We start from the raw sequence: 24,815 nt of genomic DNA on the forward strand, positions 1-24,815 counted from the left end.
AACTATGTGTGTGACAGAAACATTCCGTATCTGTACTATCTGATAAGGCTGCCATTAGCCACGTGGGGCTAATGAGCACTATAGATATGTCTGATGTACTGAAGAAATGAATTTTAATTTATTTAATTAAAAATGATTTTAATTTTTAAACTATTTTAGATTGATACTGAAGTTACAAAAATAGTATACAATTCCCATTTACCTTTCTCCCAGTTTCCTCCAATGATGCATCATATAGAATCACAGTACAATGACCAAAACCAGGAATTGACAGTTAGAATTAACTAAATTATAGACCTTATTCTAATTTCGCCAGTTTTACATACACTCCTTCCTTTCTTTCTACAGTAATTACAACCACAATCAGAATACAGAACTGTCCCATTATTCCTGCCTCTTTCAAAAAGAGTTCTCCTACTACCCCTTTATAGTCATGCAGTTGCCCCAATCCTAACCCTTGATAATCAGTGACATATTCTTTCATTTTAAGAATTTTTTTATATATGAAATGAAAGAGTATGAAATCTTTCTAGAGTGGCTTCTCTCACAATGATTTTAAGAGTCATTTAATGCATGTATTAGTACTTCATTTTTATTGCTGAGTAGTATACTACTTATGGATATAACACAGTTGATTTATTCAGCTGTTAAAGGATATTTACGTTGTTCCCAGTTTTTGGCTATTACAAATAAAGCTACTGTGAGTATTATAGTGTAGGTTTTCACACAACATAGTTTTCATTTTTCTAGGGTAAGTTCCCACAAGTCTGTTTGGTGGGTTCTATGCTAAATATATCTTTATAAATTTTATAAATGTATAATTTCCTAACAGAAGCTGTAAAACACAGTGCACTTATTTTTTATTTTTTGTTAAGGTATTATTGATATACACTCTTATGAAGGTTTCACATGAAAAAACAATGAGGTTACAACATTCACCCATGTTATTGTGTCCCCCCATACCCCATTGCAGTCACTGCCCAACAGTATAGTAACATGCCACAGAGTCACTATTTGCCCTCTCTGTGCTACACTGTCTTCTCCATGATCACCCCCACAGCATGTGTGCCAATCATAATACCCCTCAATCCCCTTCTCCCTCCCTCCCCACCTGCCCACACCCAACCCTCCCCCTTGGCAACCGCTAGTCCCTTCTTGGAGTCTGTGAGTCTGTTGCTGTTTTGTTCCTTCAGTTTTGCTTCGTTTTTCTACTTCACAAATAAGGGAAATCATTTGGTACTTGTCTTTCTCCACCTGGCTTATTTCACTGAGCATAATATCCTCCAGCTCCATCTATGTTGTTGCAAATGGTAGGATTTGTTTTCTTCTTACGGCTGAATAGTATTCCATTGTGTATATGTACCACTTCTTCTTTATCCATTCATCTACAGATGGACACTTAGGTTGCTTCCATTTCTTGGCTACTGTAAATAGTGCTGTGATAAACATAGGGGTGCATATGTCTTTTTCAAACTGGGCTCCTGCATTCTTAGGGTAAATTCCTAGGAGTGGAATTCCTGGGTCAAATGGTATTTCTATTTTGAGTTTTTTGAGGAACCTCCATACTGCTTTCCACAATGGTTGAACTAATTTACATTTCCACCAGCAGTGTAGGAGGGTTCCCCTTTGTCTGCATCCTCGCCAGCATTTGTTGTCCCTAGTCTTTTCAATGTTGGTCATCCTGACTGGTGTGATATTGTATCTCATTGTGGTGTTAATTTGCATTTCCCTGATAAGTAATGGTGTGGAGCATCTTTTCATGTGCCTTTTGGCCATCTGAATTTCTTCTTTGGAAATGTGTCTGTTCATATCCTCTGCCCATTTTTTAATCATGTTATTTGCTTTTTGGGTGTTAAGGCTTGTGAGTTCTTTATATATTTGGGATGTTAACCCCTTGTTGGATATGTTGTTTACAAATTTATTCTCTCATACTGTATGATGCCTTTTTGTTCTGCTGATGGTGTCCTTTTGGGTCTTGCTGTTTTATCCATTCTTTAACCCTATGTGTTTTGATTGGTGCATCCAGTCCATTTACATTTTGTGTGATTATCGATAGGTATGTAATTATTGTCATTGCAGGCTATGGATTCATGGTTACCAAAGGTTCAAGGGCAGCTTCTTTACTATCTAGCAGTCTAACTTAACTCACTTATTACACTATTATAAACACAATCTGAAGATTCTTTTTTTTCCCCTCCCTTCTTTTTCTTCATCCTCCACTGTTTATATGTTAGGTGCCATATTTTGTACTCTTTGTGCATCCTTTGACTGACTTTGTGGGTAGCTGATTTAATTTTGCATTTGGTTAGTATTTAATTGGTCTGCTTTCTGTACTGTGGTTTTATTTCCTCAGGTGACAGCTATTTAACCTTAGGAACACTTTCATTTATAGCAGTCTCTCCAAAATACATTGTAGAGACAGTTTGTGGGAGGTAAATTCTCTCAGCTTTTTCTTATCTGGAAACTGTTTAATCCTTCCTTCAAATTTAAATGATAATCTTGCCGGGTGGGGGGAGTGTTCTTGGTTCGAGGCCCTTCAGTTTCATTGCACTGAACATATCATGGCACTCCCTTCTGGCCTGCAGAGTTTCTTCTGAGATGTCCGATGATAGCCTGATGGGTTTTCTTTCCTGATGGGTTTTCTTTTGTAGGTGATCTTTTTTTTCTCTTTGGCTGCTCTTAGTACTCTGTCCTTGTCCTTGATCTTTGTCATTTTAATTATTATATGTCTTGGTGTTGTCTTCCTTGGGTCCCTTGTATTGGGAGATCTGTGCACTTCCATGGCCTGAAAGACTATCTCCTTTCCCATACTGGGAAAGTTTTCAGCAATTATCTCAAAGATACTTTCTATCTCTTTTTCTCTCTTCTTCTTCTTCTGGTACCCCTATAATTCAAATATTGTTCTGTTTGGATTGGTCACACAGTTCTCTTAATATTCTTTCATTCCTAGAGATCCTTTTTAATCTCTCTGCCTCAGCTTCTTCATATTCCTGTTCTCTGATTTCTTTTCCTTTTATGGTCTCCTCTACCACATCTAATCTGCTCTTAAATCCCTCCAGTGTTTGTTTCATTTCAGTTATTGTATTTTTAAGGTGTCTATCTCCCTCCTGAATTTGTCCCTTAGCTCTTGAATATTTTCCTGTAGCTCCATTATCATGCTTATGACCTTTATTTTGAATTCTTTTTCAGGAAGATTGGTAATTTCAGTCCCACAGAGCCCTCTTACATCAGTTTGAGGGACTTTAGATTGAACAATGTTATCTGCCTTTTCATAGTCCTGGAGCAATAGGAGCGGTTGCAGGTGAGCGGCGTGGGTGTTTGCTGGGATGACAAAGTCCTTTCCTGTTTCCTGGTCACAGTGCCTGTCTCTGCTGTCTGGGCCGATTAGCCGCATGCAGGGAGCAGCTTCTGGCATAATCCCCTAAATTGTCGTGGGTGGACTGGCGCTGAGCATGACCTAGGGTGATGGCAGGGGTTGCAAGTGAGGTGCACGGGTGTCTGCTGGGAGGACAAACTCCCTTCCTGCTTCCTGGTCGCAGTGCCTGTCTCCACTGACAGGGCCAGGTAGCCGTGCACAGGGAGCGGCCTCTGGGTTAATCCTCTAAGCTGCCTTGTGCTGGCTGCCCTCCTGCTGGCTTGGAGTGATTTGGGGGGGGTCACAGGCGAGAGGTGCAGGTGTCTGCTGGGAAGGCAAAGCCCTTTTGTGCTTCCCAGTCACAGTCAGTGCCTGCCTCTGCTGGCAGGGCCAGTTAGCCACATGTTAGGGGGAGCCTTTGCATTAAGCTGTGTAGTTGCTGTAGGTAGGGCTGCCCTCCAGCTGGTCTACAGCAATGGCGGGGACAGAGGGTTTGCATGCAGATGCCAGAAGCAAGGAAGAAGCAGCATGCTGCTTATCATGGTGAGGGACCTCAAGGCTGTGTTGCCAACCAGGGGGATGGAGAGCCTGAAGGTCCTGAAAGTTCCCAACCTGCTGGGCTGAGTGTGCTGGGATGATTTTGTCCACTTGTTCCTTCTCCTGAATCCTTGCCCCTTTAGCTGCCCTCTCACTGTTGAGAAGTCTTACAAAGTGCCCACTTTTCTTTTGTCCCAGGGCAACCGGTTGTGAAAACCTGTTCGCAGTCTTAGTCTCTGACTTCAGTTTTCAGACCCTCTAAATCTCCAATGTGGGTCTGTGCTCCTGGGGTAGATTTCTAGGGCTGGGTATTTAGCAGTCCTGAGCTTCCACTCCCTTCCTGCTGTGATTCTCTTCCTTCCGCCAGTGAGCTGGGATCAGGGGAGTGCTCGGATCTTGCTGGGTTGTGGCTTTTTTACTTTACCCTTTTCCATGAGATGTTCACTTCTCCGAGATGTAGACTGGCTGGTGCACTTTTACTTCTGGTCACTCTTTTAGGAATAGTTGTATTTGCTGTATTTTCAAAATATATGTGGTTTTGGGAGAAGATTTCTGCCTCACTTCTCATGCTGCCATCTTTTTTCCTCCTTGTGCTGGATCCCAATGACAGACATTTTGCTTTTGTTTTCTGGGAGGTGGCTATAGAAAACATAGTTTTATTTTGAATCTGTTGTTTGAAGAAGTGCCCATGGAATACCTAAGTGGTGATAACTGGAGGAAATGTGAATATAAAACTTGGAGGTCAAGAGAAAGATCTGGGTTGAGGATACAGCCCTGAGGGGTTACTCAGGATTAGTGTATAAACTGAGAAAAGCTCTGGCCTGAGGACAGAGCTGGGGACCACTGACATTTCTGGGTTAAACAGAGGAACAGAATTCTTAGAGGGAGCCAAGAAAGAAGAGCCAATAAGGTAATGTGGAATCCAGGAAAAAGTTGCACAGAGGTTGAAAGAGAGACTCAAAACGGAGGTTACTAGTGTTCAATGCTGCTGAGAAGTCAAGAAAAAAACAAAATTTACCATTGGATTTGCCAATTTGAAGGTCACTGGTATCCTTCGCAACTGTGATTTCAAAAAAACCCAAAAGTCTGTGTGCACCAGAGTAATATACAATCAAAGCATTTGTTGACATAAGTCTAATAAAAGGACACTTTCTTTTTTTTTGAGATGGCATCTCTCATATTTATTGATCAAATGGTTGTTAACAACAATAAAATTCTGTATAGGGGACTCAATGCACAGTCATTAATCAACCCCAAGCCCATTTCTCAACAGTGTCCAATCTTCTGAAGCATAACAAACAAGTTCTTACATGGTGAACAAGTTCCTACATAGTGAATAAGTTCTTACATGGTGAACAGTGCAAGGGCAGTCATATCACAGAAACTTTTGGTTTTGATCATGCATCATGAACTATAAACAATCAAGTCAGATATGATTATTCGTTTGATTTTTATACTTGATTTATATGTGAATCCCATATTTCTCACTTATTATTATTATTATTACTATTATTATTTTAAATAAAATGCTGAAGTGGTAGGTAGATGCAAGATAAAGGTAGAAAACATAATTTAGTGCTGTAAGAGGGCAAATGTAGACGATCAGGTCTGTGCCTATAGACTAAGTATTAATCCAAGCTAGACAAGGGCAACAAAACATCCACGGATGCAGAAGATTTCTCCCAAAACAGGGGGGGTGAGGTTCTAGGTCTCCCCTCTGTTGATCCCCAATTTCTCTCCTGATGGCCCCCCTGCGACTGTGCCTGTCTTAGGTTATTCCTCCCTTGAGGAATCTTACCCATCTCTGGCTAACCAGTCATCTTCCGGGGCCATACAGGGAAATGTAAAGTTGGTAAGTGAGAGAAAAGCAATATTGTTTGAAAAGGTTAGCTTTTTACTTCTTTGCATATTTATGCCCTGTAGCTTCTATGCCCAGCATTTGTCTTGAGGTATCTTTACCACTTGGAAGAATTATGATACTCGGTAATTTTCGATATGAGGCACGAATTCTACTAAAGGGTTGTAATTAGGAAGGAAGAAGAAAAGCTATAGAAGTAGCAGATGGAAGAAAACATGGGAAGATTGATTATTTCTTTGACATATCTTCTTGTAGAGTAACATAACCATGTATAGGTTTTAAACTACTAATTAAATTGCACACACACATTAACATAATAGGAATACAGCTACATAACAAAAGCAGACCTACAATTACCAGCCATATCCAGTGAAACCAAGAAAACCAGTTAGGTACCCTAGGCATTTGTGAAAACTTATCAATGATATGATGGATATTGTCTAACTGAATTTGAATAGTTTGAGAAAAATCAGACAAATTGAAACAACACATTCCTGGGAACTGTTCACATCCCATATGTTCTTTTAACAGTAGATAGTCCATAGTCACACAACTTTGGAGCACTGCAACTTGCACTTCTCCTAATTCTTGGTTGAGTTCCAACAGTACAGATCCAGTCAAATTTGTTGTTTTACTGTATGCACAGGCCAGCTTAGATATCTCCTTCTTCATTCCAATGGCAAGTCCAGGAACTGGTGAGATGAATGCAGCTACAACTGCAGCAGCGCCAGGATCTTTGTTGAAGTTTTTTGATGTTCATCTTCTGGAATGACTCTTCCAGAGGATGTTGATGTTGGAAGTTCTTCTTCATATCGTATCTTAATTCGTTTTCTGTGTAGCCAAATTAGGCTTGATCATCTGTATAGACACAAACAAACCCTTTGCCCACACTTTGATATGACCTTTATACCATTGTGAAGAACCTATTGGAGATCACGACACAGGAACTGCTCTTTTTTTTTTTTAAGAGAAAGGAATATTATCAGAAAAATGTACTTCCATAGTTGATCATCTGACACCCTTTAAAAGATCAAAATTAAGGATATGTAAAGAATGCATTAATCATTGATTTACAGTTAGTTTTATCCTATCAGGGAGTAATCCCCCTTTTCTTTCTCTTTTTTTTCTTATCATTAATCTACAATTACATGAAGAATATTATGTTTACTAGGCTCTCCCCTATAACAAGTCCCCCCCACAAACCCCATTACAGTCACTGTCCATCAGCATAGCAAAATGGTGTAGAATCACTACTTGTCTTTTCTGTGTTGCACAGTCCTCCCCTTTCTCCCACCCCCCACATTATGCATGCTTATCATAATACCCCCTTTCTTCTTCACCCCCTTATCCCTCCCTACCCACCCATCCTCCCCAGTCCCTTTCCCTTCGGTACCTGTTAGTCCATTCTTGGGTTCTATGATTCTGCTGCTGTTTTGTTTCTTCAGTTTTTCCTTTGTTCTTATACTCCAAAGATGAGTGAAATCATTTGGTATTTCTCTTTCTCCGCTTGGCTTATTTCACTGAGCATAATACCCTCTAGCTCCATCCATGTTGTTGCCAATGGTAGGATTTGTTTTCTTCTTATGGCTGAATAATATTCCACTGTGTATATGTACCACATCTTCTTTATCCATTCATCTACTGATGAACACTTAGGTTGCTTCCAATTCTTGGCTATTATAAATAGTGCTGCGATAAACATAGGGGTGCATCTGTCTTTTTCAAACTTGAGTGCTGCATTCTTAGGGTAAATTCCTAGGAGTGGAATTCCTGGGTCAAATGTAAGTCTGTTTTGAGCATTTTGAGGAACATCCATACTGCTTTCCACAATGGTTGAACTAATTTACATTCCCACCAGCAGTGTAGGAGGGTACCCCTTTCTCCACAACCTCGCCAACATTTGTTGTTGTTTGGCTTTTGGATGGTAGCCATCCTTACTGGTGTGAGGGATATCTCATTGTGGTTTTAATTTTCATTTCTCTGATAATTAGCGATGTGGAGCATCTTTTCATGTGTCTGTTGGCCATCTGAATTTCTTTTTTGGAGAACTGTCTGTTCAGTTCCTCTGCTCATTTTTTAATTGGAGTATTTGTTTTTTGTTTGTTGAGGTGCGTGAGCTCTTTATATATTTTGGATGTCAAATCTTTATCGGATCTGTCATTTACAAATATATTCTCCCATACTGTAGGGTACCTTTTTGTTCTATTGGTGGTGTCCTTTTCTGTACAGAAGCTTTTCAGCTTAATATAGTCCCACTTGTTCATTTTTGCTTTTGTTTTCCATGCCCAGGGAGATATGTTCAAGAAGAGGTCACTCATGTTTATGTCTAAGAGATTTTTGCCTATGTTTTTTTCTAAGAGTTTTATGGTTTCATGACTTACATTCAGATCTTTGATCCATTTCGAATTTACTTTTGTATATGGGGTTAGACAGTGGTCCAGTTGCATTCTCTTACATGTAGCTGTCCAGTTTTGCCAGCACCATCTATTGAAGAGACTGTCATTTCCCCACTGTATGTCCATGGCTCCTTTATCAAATATTAATTGACCATATATGTTTGGGTTAATGTCTGGAGTCTCTAATCTGTTCCACTGGTCTGTGGCTCTGTTCTTGTGCCAGTACTAAATTGTCTTGATTACTAGGGCTTTGTAGTAGAGCTTGAAGTTGGGGAGTGAGATCCCCCCCAATTTTATTCTTCTTTCTCAGGATTGCTTTGGCTATTCGGGGTCTTTGGTGGTTCCATATGAATTTTTGAACTATTTGTTCCAGTTCGTTGAAGAATGTTGCTGGTAACTTGATAGGGATTGCATCAAATGTGTATATTGCTTTGGGCAGGATGGCCATTTTGACGATATTAATTCTTCCTAGCCAAGAGCATGGGACGAGTTCCCATTTGTTAGTGTCCTCTTTAATTTCTCTTAAGAGTGTTTTATAGTTTTCAGGGTATAGGTCTTTCACTTCTTTGATTAGGTTTATTCCTAGGTATTTTATTCTTTTTGATGCAATTGTGAATGGAGTTGTTTTCCCGGTTTCTCTTTCTATTGGTTCATTGTTAGTGTACAGGAAAGCCACAGATTTCTGTGTGTTAATTTTGTATCCTGCAACTTTACTGTATTCTGGTATCAGTTCTAGTAGTTTTGGAGTAGAGTCTTTAGGGTTTTTTATGTACAATATCATGTCATCTGCAAGTAGTGACAGTTTAACTTCTTTACAAATCTGAATTCCTTGTATTTCTTTGTTTTGTCTAATTGCCGTGGCTAGGACCTCCAGTACTGTGTTAAATAACAGTGGGGAGAGTGGGGATCCCTGTCTTGTTCCCGATCTCAGAGGAAAAGCTTTCAGCTTCTTGCTGTTCAGTATGATGTTGGCTGTGGATTTATCACATATGGCCTTTATTATGTTGAGGTACTTGCCCTCTATACCCATTTTGCTGAGAGTTTTTATCATGAATGGATGTTGAATTTTGTCAAATGCTTTTTCAGCATCTATGGAGATGATCATGTGGTTTTTGTCCTTCTTTTTGTTGATGTGGTGGATGATGTGGATGGATTTTCTAATGTTGTACCATCCTTGCATCCCTGGGATGAATCCCACTTGGTCATGGTGTATGATCCTTTTGATATATTTTTTAATTCGGTTTGCTAATATTTTATTGAGTATGTTTGCATCTACATTCATCAGGGATATTGGTCTGTAATTTTCTTTTTTGGTGGGGTCTTTGCCTGGTTTTGGTATTAGGGTGATGTTGGCTTCATAGAATGAGTTTGGGAATATTCCCTCCTCTTCTATTTTTTGGAAAACTTTAAGGAGAATAGGGATTATGTCTTCTCTGTATGTCTGATAAAATTCCGAGGTAAATACGTCCGGCCCGGGGGTTTTGTTCTTGGGTAGTTTTTTTATTACTGTTTCAATTTCTTTGCTCGTAATTGGTTTGTTGAACTTTTGTGTTTCTTCCTTGGTCAGTCTTGGAAGGTTGTATTTTTCTAGGCAGTTGTCCATTTCTTCTAGGTTTTCCAGCTTGTTAGCATATAGGTGTTCATAGTAGTCTTTAATATTTCTTTGTATTTCTGTGGAGTCTGTTATTATTTTTCCATTGTCATTTCTGATTCTGTTAATGTGTGTTGATTCTCTTTTTCTCTTAATAAGTTTGGCTAGAGGCTTATCTATTTTGTTTATTTTCTCAAAGAACCAGCTCTTGGTTTCATTGACTTTTTCTATTGTTTTATTCTTCTAAATTTTGTTTATTTCTTCTCTAATCTTTATTATGTCCCTCCTTCTGCTGCCTATAGGCCTCATTTGTTCTTCTTTTTCCAGTTTCGATAATTGTGATGTTAGACTATTCATTGGGGATTGTTCTTCCTTCTTTAAGTGTGCCTGGATCACTATATACTTTCCTCTTAAGACTGCTTTCGCTGCATCCCACAGAAGTTGGGGCTTTGTGTTGTTGTTGTCATTTGTTTCCATATATTCCTTGATCTCTATTTTAATTTGTTCATTGATCCATTGATTATTTAGGAGCATGTTGTTAAGCCTCCATGTGTTTGTGAGCCTTTTTGTTTTCATTGTAGAATTTATTTCTAGTTTTATACCTTTGTGGTCAGAAAAGTTGGTTGATAGAATTTCAATCTTTTGGAATTTACTGAGGTTCTTTTTGTGAGCTAGTATGTGATCTATTCTGGAGAATGTTCCATGTGCACTTGAGAAGAATGTATATCCTGTTTCCTTTGGATATAGAGTTCTATAGATGTCTATTAGGTCCATCTGTTCTAGTGTGTTGCTCAGTGCCTCCGTGTCCTTACTTATTTTCTGCCCAGTGGATCTATCCTTTGGGGTGAGTGGCGTGTTGAAGTCTCCTAAAATGAATGCATTACATTCTATTTCCCCCTTTAGTTCTGTTAGTATTTGTTTCACATATGCTGGTGCTCCTTTGTTGGGTGAATATATATTTAGAATGATTATATCCTCTTGTTGGACTGAGTCCTTTATCATTATGTAATGTCCTTCTTTATGTCTTGTTACTTTCTTTGTTTTGAAGTCTATTTTGTCTGATACTAGTACTGCAACCCCTTTATTCTCTCTGTTGTTTGCCTGAAATATGTTTTTCCATCCCTTGACTTTTAGTCTGTGCATGTTTTTGGGTTTGAGGTGAATTTCTTGTAAGCAGCATATAGATGGGTCTTGCTTTTTTATCCATTCTGTTACTCTGTGTCTTTTGATTGGTGCATTCAGTCCATTTACATTTAGGGTGACTTTGAAAGATATGTACTTATTGCCATTGCAGGCTTTACATTCGTGGTTACCAAAGGTTCAAGGTTAGCTTCTTTAGTATCTTACTGCCTAACTTAGCTCGCTTATTGAGCTGTTATATACACTGTCTGGAGAATCTTTTCTTCTCTCCCTTCTTATTCCTCCTCCTCCATTCTTTATATGTTGGTTGTTTTATTCTGTGCTCTTCCGTGTTTCCTTTAACTGCTTTTATTGGGTAGTTGATTTTATTTTTTGCCTTTAGTTAGTATTTTGTTGGTCTGCTTTCTTTGCTGTGATTTTATTTTCTCTAGTGACAACTGTTTAGTCTTAGGAGTGCTTCCGTCTAGAATAGTCCCTCTAAAATACTCTGTAGAGATGGTTTGTGGGAAGCAAATCCCCTCAACTTTTGCTTGTCTGGGAACTGTTTAATTCCTCCTTCATATTTAAATGATAATTGCGCTGGATACAGTATCCTTGGTTCAAGGCCCTTCTGTTTCATTGCATTAAATATATCATGCCATTCTCTTCTGGCCTGTAAGGTTTCTATTGAGAAGTCTGATGATAACCTGATGGGTTTTCCTTTATAGGTGACCTTTTCTCTCTAGCTGCCTTTCAAACTCTGTCCTTGTCCTTAATCTTTGCCATTTTAGTTATTATGTGTCTTGGTGTTGTCCTCCTTGGGTCCTTTCTGTTGGGAGTTCTGTGTATTTCCGTGGTCTGTTTGATTATTTCCTCCCCCAGTTTGGGGAAGTTTTCAGCAATTATTTCTTCAAAGACACTTTCTATCCCTTTTTCTCTCTCTTCTTCTTCTGGTACTCCTATAATACGGATATTGTTCCTTTTGGATTGGTCACACAGTTCTCTTAATATTGTTTCATTCCTGGAGATCCTTTTATCTCTCTCTGTGTCAGCTTCTATGCGTTCCTGTTCTCTGGTTTCTATTCCATCAATGGCCTCTTGCATCTTAACCCTTCTGCTTATAAACCCTTCCAGAGTTTGTTTCACTTCTGTAATCTCCTTCCTGGCATCCGTAATCTCCCTCCGGACTTCATCCCTTAGCTCTTGTATATTTCTCTGCATCTCTGTCAGCATGTTTATGATTTTTATTTTGAATTCTTTTTCAGGAAGACTGGTTAGGTCTGTCTCCTTCTCTGGTGTTGTCTCTGTTCTCTTTGTCTGCCTGTAATTTTGCCTTTTCATGGTGATAGGAATAGTTTGCAGAGCTGGCACGAGTAACGGCTGGAAGAACTTCCCTTCTTGTTGGTTTGTGGCCTTCCTCTCCTGGGAGAACAGCGACCTCTAGTGGCTTGTGCTGGGCAGCTGCACGCAGAAAGGGCTTCTGATTCTTGCCCGGTTGCTATGGAGTTTATCTCCGCTGTTGCTGTGGGCGTGGCCTGCCTCTGGCTGCTGCTCCAATTTGGTGGAGCCTCGTTGGAGGGGGAACAGCCGGGAGGTATTTATCTCCATGAGGGACCTCCGTGCTCCCTGCTGCCCAGGGGGTTAGAGTGCCCAGAGTTCCCCAGATTCCCTGCTGCTGGACTAAGTGTCACGCTTCCATCTGGCTGTGGGGTCCCTGTCCCTTTAAGACTTCCAAAAAGCAGTTGCTTTTCTTTGTCCTGGGTGTGCCATCTTCAGGGACCCGCTCGCATGTCTTACTGTCCTGTTTTCCTAGTTTCCAGCACCCCAAGCATGCACTGTGTCTGCGCTCTGGTGTGGATGGCTAGGGCTGGCTATTTAGCAGTCCTGGGCTCCCTCTCCCTCCCCGCTCTGACTCCTCTCCTCCCGCCCGGAGCTGGGGTGTGGGACGCTTGGGCCCCGCCGGGCTGGGGCTTGTATCTTACCCCCTCCGCGAGGTGCTGGGTTCTCGCAGGTGTGGATGTAGTCTGGCTGTTGTCCTGTGTCTTCTGGTCTCTCTTTTAGGAAGAGTTTTCTTTGTTGTATTTTCAAAAATATATGTGGTTTTGGGAGGAGATTTCTGCTGCTCTACTCACGCTGCCATCTTCAAGAAAATTTTCAATAAGTAAAAAAGTTCTAAGTGATAAAGCATTATATCAGTTTGAGTTTCTTCTTTCTTAATGGTACATCAAATGAGTGTTTTGCAATCTTCTATCTGATGATATATTGTACAATTTTCAACCAGTCTAAAAATCTGTTATATCAGGAGTAGAGAGCAGAGTGTAGGAACTTTTTAGGAAATTATAATTATTCTGAATAATTTACACTTATTCCACCTTGGGCATTGTTGAATGCTGCCTGTCCAATCCCCAAGCCTTTTGTCTCTCCTGGTTCTTTCATTTCTGCAAAGGGCCACAGCCTGTTCTCCCAATTTCTGCTTAAGTGATTCATGTGCAAATTCAGCATCATTCAACACTTATTAACACTTCCACTGGTGGCACCTGAATATTCCTCCATACTAAACTGCTATATGGCTATTTCTGAGGAAGTGGATTTTTTTGTGGAACAAGTGTTCAGATGCAGCAGACAAGAAAAGTTAGGAGGGAGAGAACTAGATTTTAAAAGCTAAGAGCCTTACCAGGTAAAAAATAAAATAGACTGGACCTAATAAGCAAAAAAGAATTCTACAAAGGCAAAGAGATATAAAAAGGCCCTGTGTATTTGGAGAATTATAAGGAGTTGGATATTGCTTAAGTTAAAAATGTGCAGTATGGATTTTATAGTTTTCAGGCCTCCAGCAAACAGCAAGAACAAAATAGGAATGTAAAGTCCATATTCAAAGAACGTAGAAGACCCCTGTAATCCCAGTCACCATATATGAAGACAGAAAACAGAAGCAGGAATGGCAAATGACATAGCACAGCATGGGAGGAAGGGATACCAGTGGCAAGCAAACCAATTCACCCTGTACAACCCACAAAAAGCCCAGGTTTGGAGGTACTAGGTATCATGGGAAGCAGGGTAGAATATTGAACATAGGGGGATTGTTTGAAAGTTTGTTAAGGAATAGTTACAGACATTTCAGTCCTACTCTACCAACTCAGAAAATCATCCGTCCTTTACCCTGCTGAAGATGGGAAGTTTATTTGATGGTAAAAAACAAAAACAAAAACAAAGAACCAGTAAAGCACCAACCCCAGGGGCATCAGATACAGAGGGTGTAGTAAAGGACTAAAAATTGAGTAAAAGTCTACATTCTGAATGAAAAGGGCACCAGACCCTTTCCCCTGCCCAGGTCACCAGAAATCAGACTTTACTTCTAGCTCCCAGCCCCCACTGTTAATTAAGAATCCTTTTCTGGAGATTAGAAATCCCATCTAACCACATGATAGCCTTACAGCAAAGCCCACTAACTGGTAAGTTTCCTCTTAGCTTTTTAAAGCCTCACTTTAAATCAACTTTACCAATGTATAATTTATGTACAATAAGAACATACATATTAAGTGTGTACAGTTCAATGAGATTTAACATGAACCATATAATCACTACCCTAAAAAAGAAATGTTTTCATCATCCTAAAGCTTTCCTTGGGCCCTTTCCCAATCAAGTCCCTTAACCCTCCATATCTGACAATCACTCATTAGATTTCTATTACTATAGATTAATTTTGCCGGTCTAAGACCTTCATATAAATGTAGTCATACCATATTGTACACTTTGGCTTGTCTCACTTTGCACAATGGTTTTGAGATTCATCCACTTTACTGCATGTATCAGTTGTACATATATATTTTTTACTACTAGTTGATATTCCACTGTATGATACACCAAAATTTGTCTTATTTATTCACCAACTGATAGACATTTGAATAGTATCTAGTTTGGGCTGTAATGAATTAAAGCTGCTATGAACATTCAAGTATTTTTGTGGATATGTGTTCATTTCTTTCCACTAATAACAAAGGAATTACTGAGTCATGATAAGTGTACATGAAAAAATTTTTAAACCTATAAAACTGTTTTCCAAAGTGGTTCTACCATTTTACATTCTTAGCACACTTGGGAGCTATAATGGCTCTATATCTATTTGGATACTTGTCAGTTCCTTTAATTTTAGTCATTTTAGTGGGTAAGAAATAGTATCCCAATGTGACTTTAATTTGTATTTCCTTGATAACTAATGATGAGTTTTTTAAATATACTTATTAGCAATTCACATATGTGTAAGGTTGGAGGCACTGGAGAGAGGAGTGAGCATGTCGGACACTGATGATGTGCCAACGTCCCTGGCTGCTGCCCCCCACCAACCTGAAAAAGATGCCTTAGACTAGCCAATCCTCGACGCTGTAAACCTATGCTCTCCCTCCCCCTACCTTCTTTAAAAGCTCACTGTCTGCCCTCCTGGGTGTGACTTCCCCAGCCTGTGATAACCAGACCAGAGAACATCACCCGGGAATTGCACTCAAATAAACTACCTAGCCCTTTGTTGCCTCTCTTCATCTGCTTATTTCAGCTAAAATTTATCTTATAATATGTACCTTCTTTTGTGAAATGTCTATTCAAATCTTTTGGGTTGTCTTTGATTATTGAGTTTTAAAAGCTTATTTAAATACTTTAGATACAGATATTATTTTCTCCTGGTCCATGGCTTCTCTTCCCATTTTCTTAGCAGTAGCCTTTGAAGAGAAGGTTTTAATCTTACTAATTTCTATTAATCCAATTAGTCAATTTTTCTTTTATAGTTAATACATTTTTATCCTGCCTTAAGATCTTTGTCTATGCCAAGGTCATAAAAATTTTCTCTTAAGTTTTTTTTTTTTTTGGTGGTTCTATAGTTTTAACTTCTTTGTTTAGGTCTATGATCTATTTTGAATTAATTTTTATATATGGAATGAGGCTGAGTTTGAAGGTCATACAGCACCATTTGTTCAAAAGACTATCCTGTTCCCACTGAATTATGCTGGAGGTTTTGTTGAAAATAAATGACCATATACATAGGCTTATTTCTGGATTCTTTATTCTTTATATACAGCAATACCCTCTGTGTTAATTAATGTAGCTTTATAGTAAATCTTAGTGATGATTTTTTCCTTTTTCAGAATTATTTTGGGTATTCCGTGTCTTTTAAATTCTATGTCAATGTTAGAGCCCACCTGCCAATTTTCACAAGGAAAACCTGCTGGGATTTTGATTGGAATTTCATTGAATCTAAATCTCCATTTGGTAACAATGCAGATAATAGTATCAAGTCTCTGATCCATGCAAACTGTGAACAGTGTATCTCTCCATTTATTTAGAAGTCCTTCTGTTTTAGCAATGTTTAATTCAGCATTAAATTTATTCCCAAGTATTTCATGTTTTTTAATGCTAATGTAAATGGTACTGTTATTTTAATTTAATTTTCCATGTGTTTCTTGCTGGTTTAGAATTACAGTGATTTATGTATATTAACCTTGTCACTGCCACTTTGCTAAATTCACTTATTAATTATAGTATTTTTTAGGTAAATACCTTGGGATTTTTTATATAGACAATTATGTTGTCTGAATATAGGGAAGTTTTACTTTTCCCTTTCCAATATTTACTGCCTTATAGTCTATTGCATTTAGGATCTCCAGAACAGTATTGAATAGAAGGTGGTGAGGTCAGAAATCGTTGCTTTGTTCACCTTGTATTTTTAGGGAAAAGTATTCAGTCTTTCACTATTAAGTATGATGATAACTGCAGCTTTTTTGGTAGATATCCTTTATTTATTTAGATTTGGTAGATATCCTTTATATTATTTAGATTGAGAAAGTTTCCTCTATTTCTAGTTGGTTGAGTTTTAAAAAACTCATATGGTTAATTTTTGTCAAATATTTATTCTGCTTCTATTGAAATGATCACATAATTTTTACCCTTTATTTTGTTAATGTGGTGAAATAGGGGTGAGAACTTAAATTCATATTAGGAAGGCAAGGTGTAATGTTTAAAATGAATAATGAATTTGTAATGTATATGCATCTATAAATATGGAAGCAAACAATGGAAGAAATAGCTATGAAAAAATTGACAGCAGTTGTCTCTTTGGAGCAGGTCTACTTAGGAATGGGAACTGGTATTTTTTAAAACCTTTAAGCATTATCACTTTAAATATGAGAATTAATATATAATATCTGAAAACACATTTTAAAAATTAAAAATGCATTCTAGGGAGATGTGAAGATAAGGCTGGGTGGGGGCAAGGGTGTAGAGGAGATGTCAGGCACAGGTTGCTTTGGGGGGCATCCAAAATGAGATATTCCCCATATAGATGGCTATACTGAGTGGTAAGAGACAGGAGTAGAAGATAAAAGATTTGGGAGTAAGCATCAGATAAAGGTTTTAAAGCCACAAGGAGTGTGTAAGACAACATGTAATGCACATCATGAGAAAAGGGTCAAGGACAAAACTGTGAGGAAGGATGGCATGTATAAGGTGAGGAGGAGGATGCAAGGAAGGAGATAGAGAATGAATTTTCAAAGGGCAGGAAGAGAACCAGACAAATACGACATGGAAGTCAAAGAAGGAAAGTGTTTCATTTTTCCAATATGCTGAATTCCAAAAATGTGTACCAACAAACATTGAAGCTATACTTTTATAGATGTTTCTACCTGATTTCATGAAGTTTAGGAAGTTAATAAAACCTTAAACAACATAAATGTAATGATGGAAAATAGAGAATGGTGTTACACATATTTTTTTATGTTGCTATTTATGTGTTCTATTTCAGGAAACATCTGGAGCAAAGAGGATGAGGTAAAGAATTTCCACTGCTTATTTCAACTGATGAAAAGGTTCAAGAAGAAAATGATCAACATAAATTGTGGATCCAAGAGGAAACTGGCTGAATATCCATGTCACTTAGATGGGACATTTGAGGACTACCAAGAGGAAAAATTGTAGAAAAGTGCCTAAAAATGTTTTTATTTAACAGAGTACACAAGGTGTGATGATTCAGAAGTAGTGAGTCATTCTGAAATAATAAAACTATTAGTTTGCCTGGAAAACACAGGCACTCTTTGGTGGATGACTCAGTATGGAAACTGATTCCAAGAGAACAATTTAGAGGAATATAAAGACATATACATTGAATTACTTGTAAGATAAAAAAGGAGACCTGGAACATTTGCTGTGTTCACTTCAAAAATAGTTCATAAGATAAATTAAGAAATCTCTAAGAATGGAAGATTTTTCTGAGGCTCAAAGAAATTACATACACGAAAGAACAATTAATGCTTTAGGTTTAGGGTTAATGCCTTAATGAGACTAAGAGAAAAATAAGAACATCTCAGCAGCATGCCCAACTTGAGCAAATGGGAATTAGGAAGTGCTTAAAAACTTACTTTTATTTTTACTCAAGTGGTGAAGCAGGAAATGTGGCTGAGGGGAAAAGCACCAGGTGGGCAGTCAGGAGCTCCTTATTCAGCTTCTGCTTCTGCACTGACCAGCTTAGTAAGTTGGTCAAGTCACTGCCCTCAGTGGGATTTCACCTTCTCTTCCGGAGAAACAGGATGAAAGATGGAGCTCAAGTTTAGGGAATATGATAGAAGCAAAAAATTTTTTCTTAGTTTTAATTGAAAAAGCTCTATTTTACCAGAGATTATTTTGTATTATTTGATGGGGGAAGCACAATGAACTGCTTATTAATTTTTAATGCATGTAATTTGCAAAGCTATTGATTTCCCTAAGTACTGGCTCTGAAAGGAAATTGTGGAGGTTAAATCATTACCATTAAAAAAACTTTAAAAATTCTCTATTATATATTGGCTGGTAGTATTTTTAAATTACTTTAATTCATTTATTTTCTTGTTCTAAGTCTTTTTCTTATTTTGCAGGAGATCATGTAAACATCGAATCACATTCCATAGATAAAAATCATTTTGGTAGTTTAGAAGAACATATGTACAACATAGTTTAATAAAAATTTGGATGCCACAATAAGCCAGGTACTCTTCAAGATGAGGGAACTAATAATTCCATGATTTTGCCTCAAGCAGCTTACAACATGAGTGGGCAGAGAAAGAGGACACCTAACCTTGTATGTCAAGGAAAACATTCCAGAGAGGACTGCTGAGCACAGTGCTGGAGTACAGTACCAGAAGCTGGCTGCAGGAAGACAGGGAAAATGCCTCGTGGGCAAAGGGAACAAGGCAGGCAGTGACATGGGATGTATGAGGGGCTACCAGGAGTTTGGTATTAGTCCCCCATAACGTTTGAAGGGAGGCTTCTAGGCTGCAGCTGAAGGGGTTAGGGCAGAGGCAACAAAGCACCAGAGAGGCCCTGAGAGGATTCAATGGGGAAAAAAGGGGACAGGTCAGATCTACACTGTAGGCCTATCACTTTTTGTAGCACTGCGCAGGACAGACTTGGGGAAGCAAGACCAAAGCTAGTAGATGGGAAGAAGTCCTCTGCAGAGTCCAGAAGAGATATCAGCGAGGCTATAAACAAATGCTTTTTATCCTGTGCTTTTCTAAATCTCTGTCAAATTCTGATCAAAGTTGACAACAGATCTTAAGTTCATTTTTGTTAAGTAAATTATAGGTTTTTTAAATAAAAGACTCTCTTCATGAATATATATTAAGCACCCAAAATGTTCAGGGTATTATAGAAATAATCAAAGCTCCCCGTAGGAACTTATGTGATAAAAGAAACAAGACACAAAAGAATAAATCAATTCATTCAACAGGCATTTGGTGAGGCACTCCTGGGCCCTGATGGAGGTCATATTCTAGGGACAGTGCTTTGAAGAATATAATTTTTACACCCTCCTTTTCTTCCCTAGCCAGTTCAAATGAGCAGAGAGGCTCTTCAGCACCAACCAAGTGGGCAATTCTACAAGATGAGCAGGAGGAGCCTGGAGTAAAATAACTAAGAGATTGGGTCAGGGGAAAACTTGCTTGAATGGGACAATAAGAGAACAGGGAAAAATTCCAAAGGATAGCATGGATGGCAGTAAGCCAGGTAGAGGCCTGGAAATGCCTTCAATTCAGCTTGGATTGGAGAGATCAAAGTTGTTATTTAACAACAGTTTCAGTCTTTATAAAAGTAATACTGTAGAAACATGACATGCCTATTGCAAAACAGAGGGAGAGAAATACAAAGAAGAAAATGAAGATTACACATAGATATAGTATCAACGTGAACATTTTTGTAAATGGCCTTTTTGGCTTTAAATACACCAAGTACACATGCACATAAATAAACATGGGGATTTTTGTGAATATTTATTTTTAACAAAAGTAAGTTACCTGTAGTTTATTACCTGCTTTTTCTATTTAATAAAGGGAAAATCTCATGAAAATAAAAATCTACTCATACATCTTACATACACTGTGTACATATACAAAATATACTTATTCAATTCTCCACTAAGGCACATTATTACACTGCATGACAAGTAAAGTGCAGAATGGAAGCAAGCAGCAAGTAAATGACAAAACTAACTTCAGTTGTGGCAGCATTTTGAATATTCTGAAGGTGGAAAGAGGTAAGACATGGGAGCTCACAAGATTTTAGTGTTCCAGACATAAGATGAATAATGTCTGAATCTGGAATTCTTTGTGGATGAAGAATTTCCAAAAGGGAGGCAAAAGAAAAAAAGTGGGAACACTGCAACCCAACACACATTAAACATGAAGCAATTTCAAATCTTCACATCTGTAGAACAGATAGAATGTCAGAGACAGCACTCAGACAACAGAAAACAGTGGGTGGACTGCCAGGGGAAAACCAAGTGCTATTCTAGTGATCATCCACAGCTACGGTGTCCAAGAAGTGACAGAGCTCCCCAAACTGCTCTAACAGACAGAGCACTGAGAGAGTGGGTGGTCTTATGACTTAATGAATCCTTGGTTTGGGCCTCTGTTTCCTCAAATGTTTGGGTGGACTCTGTGAGGTTTTTTTGTGAGTTTTCTTTGTGCTTGTCAAAGGTCCCTTGGAAGCTGCCAATACTAGGCATTTCCCACTGCAACCAGAATAGCTCTGCTTTCATCTATTTTATATATGGGCTCTCCAAAAAATATTTTATTTGAAAAAATGAAGTTCCACAGCTAAAAAATATTTAAAATCACAGGTTAAAAAAAAACAACATTCACCCTTCATATTAGGTGTTAATTACAAAAGTAAAACTAAAAATTGATAACTGAGGGATCTGAAAGCTACCACCATAACACCTTAAACTTAGCATCATTAACAGTGGGGCAACTGGGTAATGCAACTCTCGGTATGATGTGGTCTGAAGACAGAGGTATCATTTATGGAGTTTTCTTTGAAAATATTTAGCTTTAACCTACTTGATGTCCAATTATAGGAAATGCAGGCAGTAGAGAAGTAAACAATACCATGAGGAAACAAATCCATGATATGGATGATTTTATGATACAACTGATCTGGTCTCTTCAAAGTGTCACTATCATAAGGGAGAAAGTATGTGTGTGGAGGTGGAGTGGGGTCAGGGTAACGAGGTGAGGGAACACCAACTATAAAAAAGGCTCTGAGGATTAAAGATAGTGGCATGAGAGGTGAGACAGAGGCTTCCTCCTAAAACTGCATATAATACGAAAATATAATTAATACAACTAAACCTGAAAGAGCAACAGGAAGGACTGTGCCAGACTGCATACACCTGGAGAAAAGAGCAGACCTCACGGAACAGGGTAATGTACCAAAGCTGTGACCCAGCAGGGCCAAAGCCCTTCCCCCACCTCAGCTCACAGGCAGGAGGAAGAGAAACAGAGCAGAGAGAGAGGGAGTGGAGGCCTGGGACTGCTGAATAACTAACTCTGGAGATCTGCTCTGGGAGCCCAAACCTACATTTCATGGTGTTTGCATGATACTCTCATGATTAGGAGGTTGGAAAGCTAAGACAGGCAGAATTCCTGGAGAGATGGATTCCAGCTGCTAGTGGAAAGCAGGGATCCATATCTGGCTGCTCTGGGACAAAAGAAAGGCAGGAAGTCTGAGAGACTTCCTAACAAGGAAGCCCTTAGCAAGAGGGCTGCTAAAGAGGCAAGGATTGCACAGAGCTTACTGCTCAGGAGAAAGGACAGGTAGACAAAATTGTCTCGGCGTACTCTGCCCAGCAGTTTGGGAGCTTTCATGAACTTCAGTTGCTCCAGCTCCCTGGCTGGCTACACAGCTCCAAGGACCCCGACCAGGATACACAGCCTACTAAGCCTTTCTCCCGGCGAGCCCCACCTGAATCGTGAACCGGCAAACCCTACTCTGGCGTTAAGCCAGCCAGAGGGAAGATCTGTCTATAATAGCTACAAATGCATATAAAAGCTTATACCTGTGTGCTCAGCCCACTGGTTCAGGCAGTGGAGATAGGCATAGCAGCCGGGAAGCAGGAAACAGCTCTTTCCTCCCCCCAGGCACCAATACCACTCCCCTGTGACCCCAGCATTACTTCAGGGGCTGAGCAGCTCCAGAGAGTAGACATTCTGGGCACTAGAGGGTGCCATATACAAATACGAAATGCCAAAAGAACTTAGTCCAAAGTAAAATCATTAATACAACTCCTGAGAAAGATTTAAATGACACCGACCTCATGACTCTTCCTGAAGAAAGGGAGTTCAAAATAAAAATCATTAACATGTTCATGGAGGTACAGAAAGACATTCAAGAACTCAGGAATGAATTCTGGTTGGAGATCCAATCATTGAAGAGCACAATGGAGGGTATTAAAAGTAGATTAGATATGGTGGAGGAGATGATTAATGAAATAGAAAATACACAAGAGGAAAACAAAGAAGCTGAGGCACAGAGAGAAAAAAGTGTCTCTAAGAATGAAAGAATATTGAGAGAACTGTGTGACCAATCCAAACAGAACAACATTTGCATTATAGGGGTACCAGAAGAAGAAGAAGAGAGAAAAAGGGATAGAAAGGGTCTTTGAGGAGGTAATTGCTGAAAAATTCCCCAATATGGTGAAGGAGATAGTCTCTCAGGCCATGGAAGTGCACAGATCTCCCAATACAAAGGACCCAAGGGAGACAACACCAAGACATATAATAATTAAAATGACAAAGATCAAGGACAAGGACAAGGACAGAGTACTAAAAGCAGCCAAAGAGAGAAAAAAAAGACTACCTACAAAGGAAAACCCATCAGGCTATCATCGGACATCTCAGAAGAAACTCTGCAGGCCAGAAGGGAGTGCCATGATATGTTCAATGCAATGAAACTGAAGGGCCTCGAACCAAGAATACTCCCCCCGGCAAGATTATCATTTAAATTTGAAGGAGGGATTCAACAATTTCCAGATAAGCAAAAGCTGAGAGAATTTACCTCCCCCAAACCATCTTTACAGTCTATTTTGGAGGAACTGCTATAGATGGAAGTGTTCCTAAGGTTTAATAGCTGTCACCAGAGGTAATAAAACCACAGTAAAGAAAGTAGAACAGCTAATTACTAAGTAAATGCAAAATTAAATTAACTATCCCCAAAGTAAATCAAGGGATAGACAAAGAGTACAGAATATGATATCTAATAGATAAAGAATGGAGGAGGAAGAAAAAGGAGGAGGAAAAAAAACCTTTAGATTGTGTTTGTAATAGCATATTAAGTGAGTTAAGTTAAATTCTTAGACAGTAAGGAAGTTACCCTTGAATCTCTGGTAACCACAAATCTAAAGCCTGCAATAGCAATAAGTACAAGCCTGTTGATAATCACTCTAAATGTAAATAGACTGAATGCACCAATCAAAACACCCAGAGTCAATAAATGGATAAAACAACAAGATCCATCTATATGCTGCCTACAAGAGATTCACTTTAAACCCAAAGGCATACACAGACTAAAAGTGAAGGGATGGAAAAAGATATTTCATGCAACTAATAGGGAGAAAAAAGCAGGAGTTGCAGTACTTGTATCAGACAAAACAGACTTCAAAACAAAGAAAGTCACAAGAGACAGAGAAGGACATTACGTAATGATAAAAGGGTCAATACAACAAGAAGATACAACCGTTATAAATATATATGTGCCCAACACAGAAGCACCTACATATGTGAAACAAATACTCTACATATGTGAAATAAATACTTACAGAATTAAAATGGGAAATAGAATGCAATGCATTCATTCTAGACGACTTCAACACTCCACTAACTCTGAAGGACACATCAACCAGACAGAAAATAAGTAAAGACACAGAGGCACTGAACAACACATCAGAACAGATGGACCTAACAGACATCTACAGAATTATACACCCAAAAAGCAGCAGAATACACATTCTTCTCAAGTGCACATGGAACATTTTAAAGAAAAGATCATATACTAGGCCACAAAAAGAACCTTGGTAAATTCAAAAAGATTGAAATTGTACCAACCAGCTTCTCAGACCACAAAGGTATGAAACTAGAAATAAATTATGCAAAGAAAATGAAAAAGCCCACAAACACATGGAGGCTTCAAAACATGCTCCTAAATTACCAGTGGATCAATTACCAAATAAAAACAGAGATCAAGCAATTTATGGAGAAAAACAACAACAATAATTCAACACCGCAAAATCTGTGGGATTGTGGGATGCAGTGAAGGCCATGCTAAAAGGAAAGTATATTGCAATACAGGCCTACCTCAGGAAGAATCCCATATGAGCAGTCTAAACTAACAATTAACTAAACTAGAAAAAGAAGAACATATGAGACCCAAAGTCAGTAGAATAAAGATTAGAGCAGAAATAAAATCGAGAAGAATACAACAATAGAAAGAATCAATGAAAGCAAGAGCTGGTTCTTCAAGAAAATAAACAAAATAGATAAACCCCTAGCCATAATTATCAAGAAAGAAAGAGAGTCTACACACATAAACAGAATCACAAATGAGAAAGGAAAAATAACTATGGACACCACAGAAATACAAAGAATTATTAGAGAATACTATGAAAAATTATAT

At 38.7% G+C, this 24,815-nt stretch overlaps 1 protein-coding gene across 5 annotated transcripts in view; it reads right to left on the reverse strand.

Annotated features, from left to right (window-relative positions):
• The window catches only part of PPP2R3A (protein phosphatase 2 regulatory subunit B''alpha), a 270,561-nt gene that overhangs the window by 211,691 nt on the left and 34,055 nt on the right, over window positions 1-24,815 (reverse strand). The window contains exon 1 of one of the 5 annotated variants that reach the window (XM_036877360.2): window positions 18,257-18,566. The exons of the other annotated variants lie outside the window; for them this stretch is intronic. The gene's annotated coding sequence lies outside the window, so the exon portion shown is untranslated. Of the gene's footprint in view, window positions 1-18,256; window positions 18,567-24,815 lie in introns of those variants that run through there. 5 annotated transcript variants of the gene reach the window in all.

The sequence above is a fragment of the Manis pentadactyla genome, chromosome 1, assembly GCF_030020395.1.
Source record: "Manis pentadactyla isolate mManPen7 chromosome 1, mManPen7.hap1, whole genome shotgun sequence".
Taxonomy (NCBI): Eukaryota; Metazoa; Chordata; class Mammalia; order Pholidota; family Manidae; genus Manis; species Manis pentadactyla.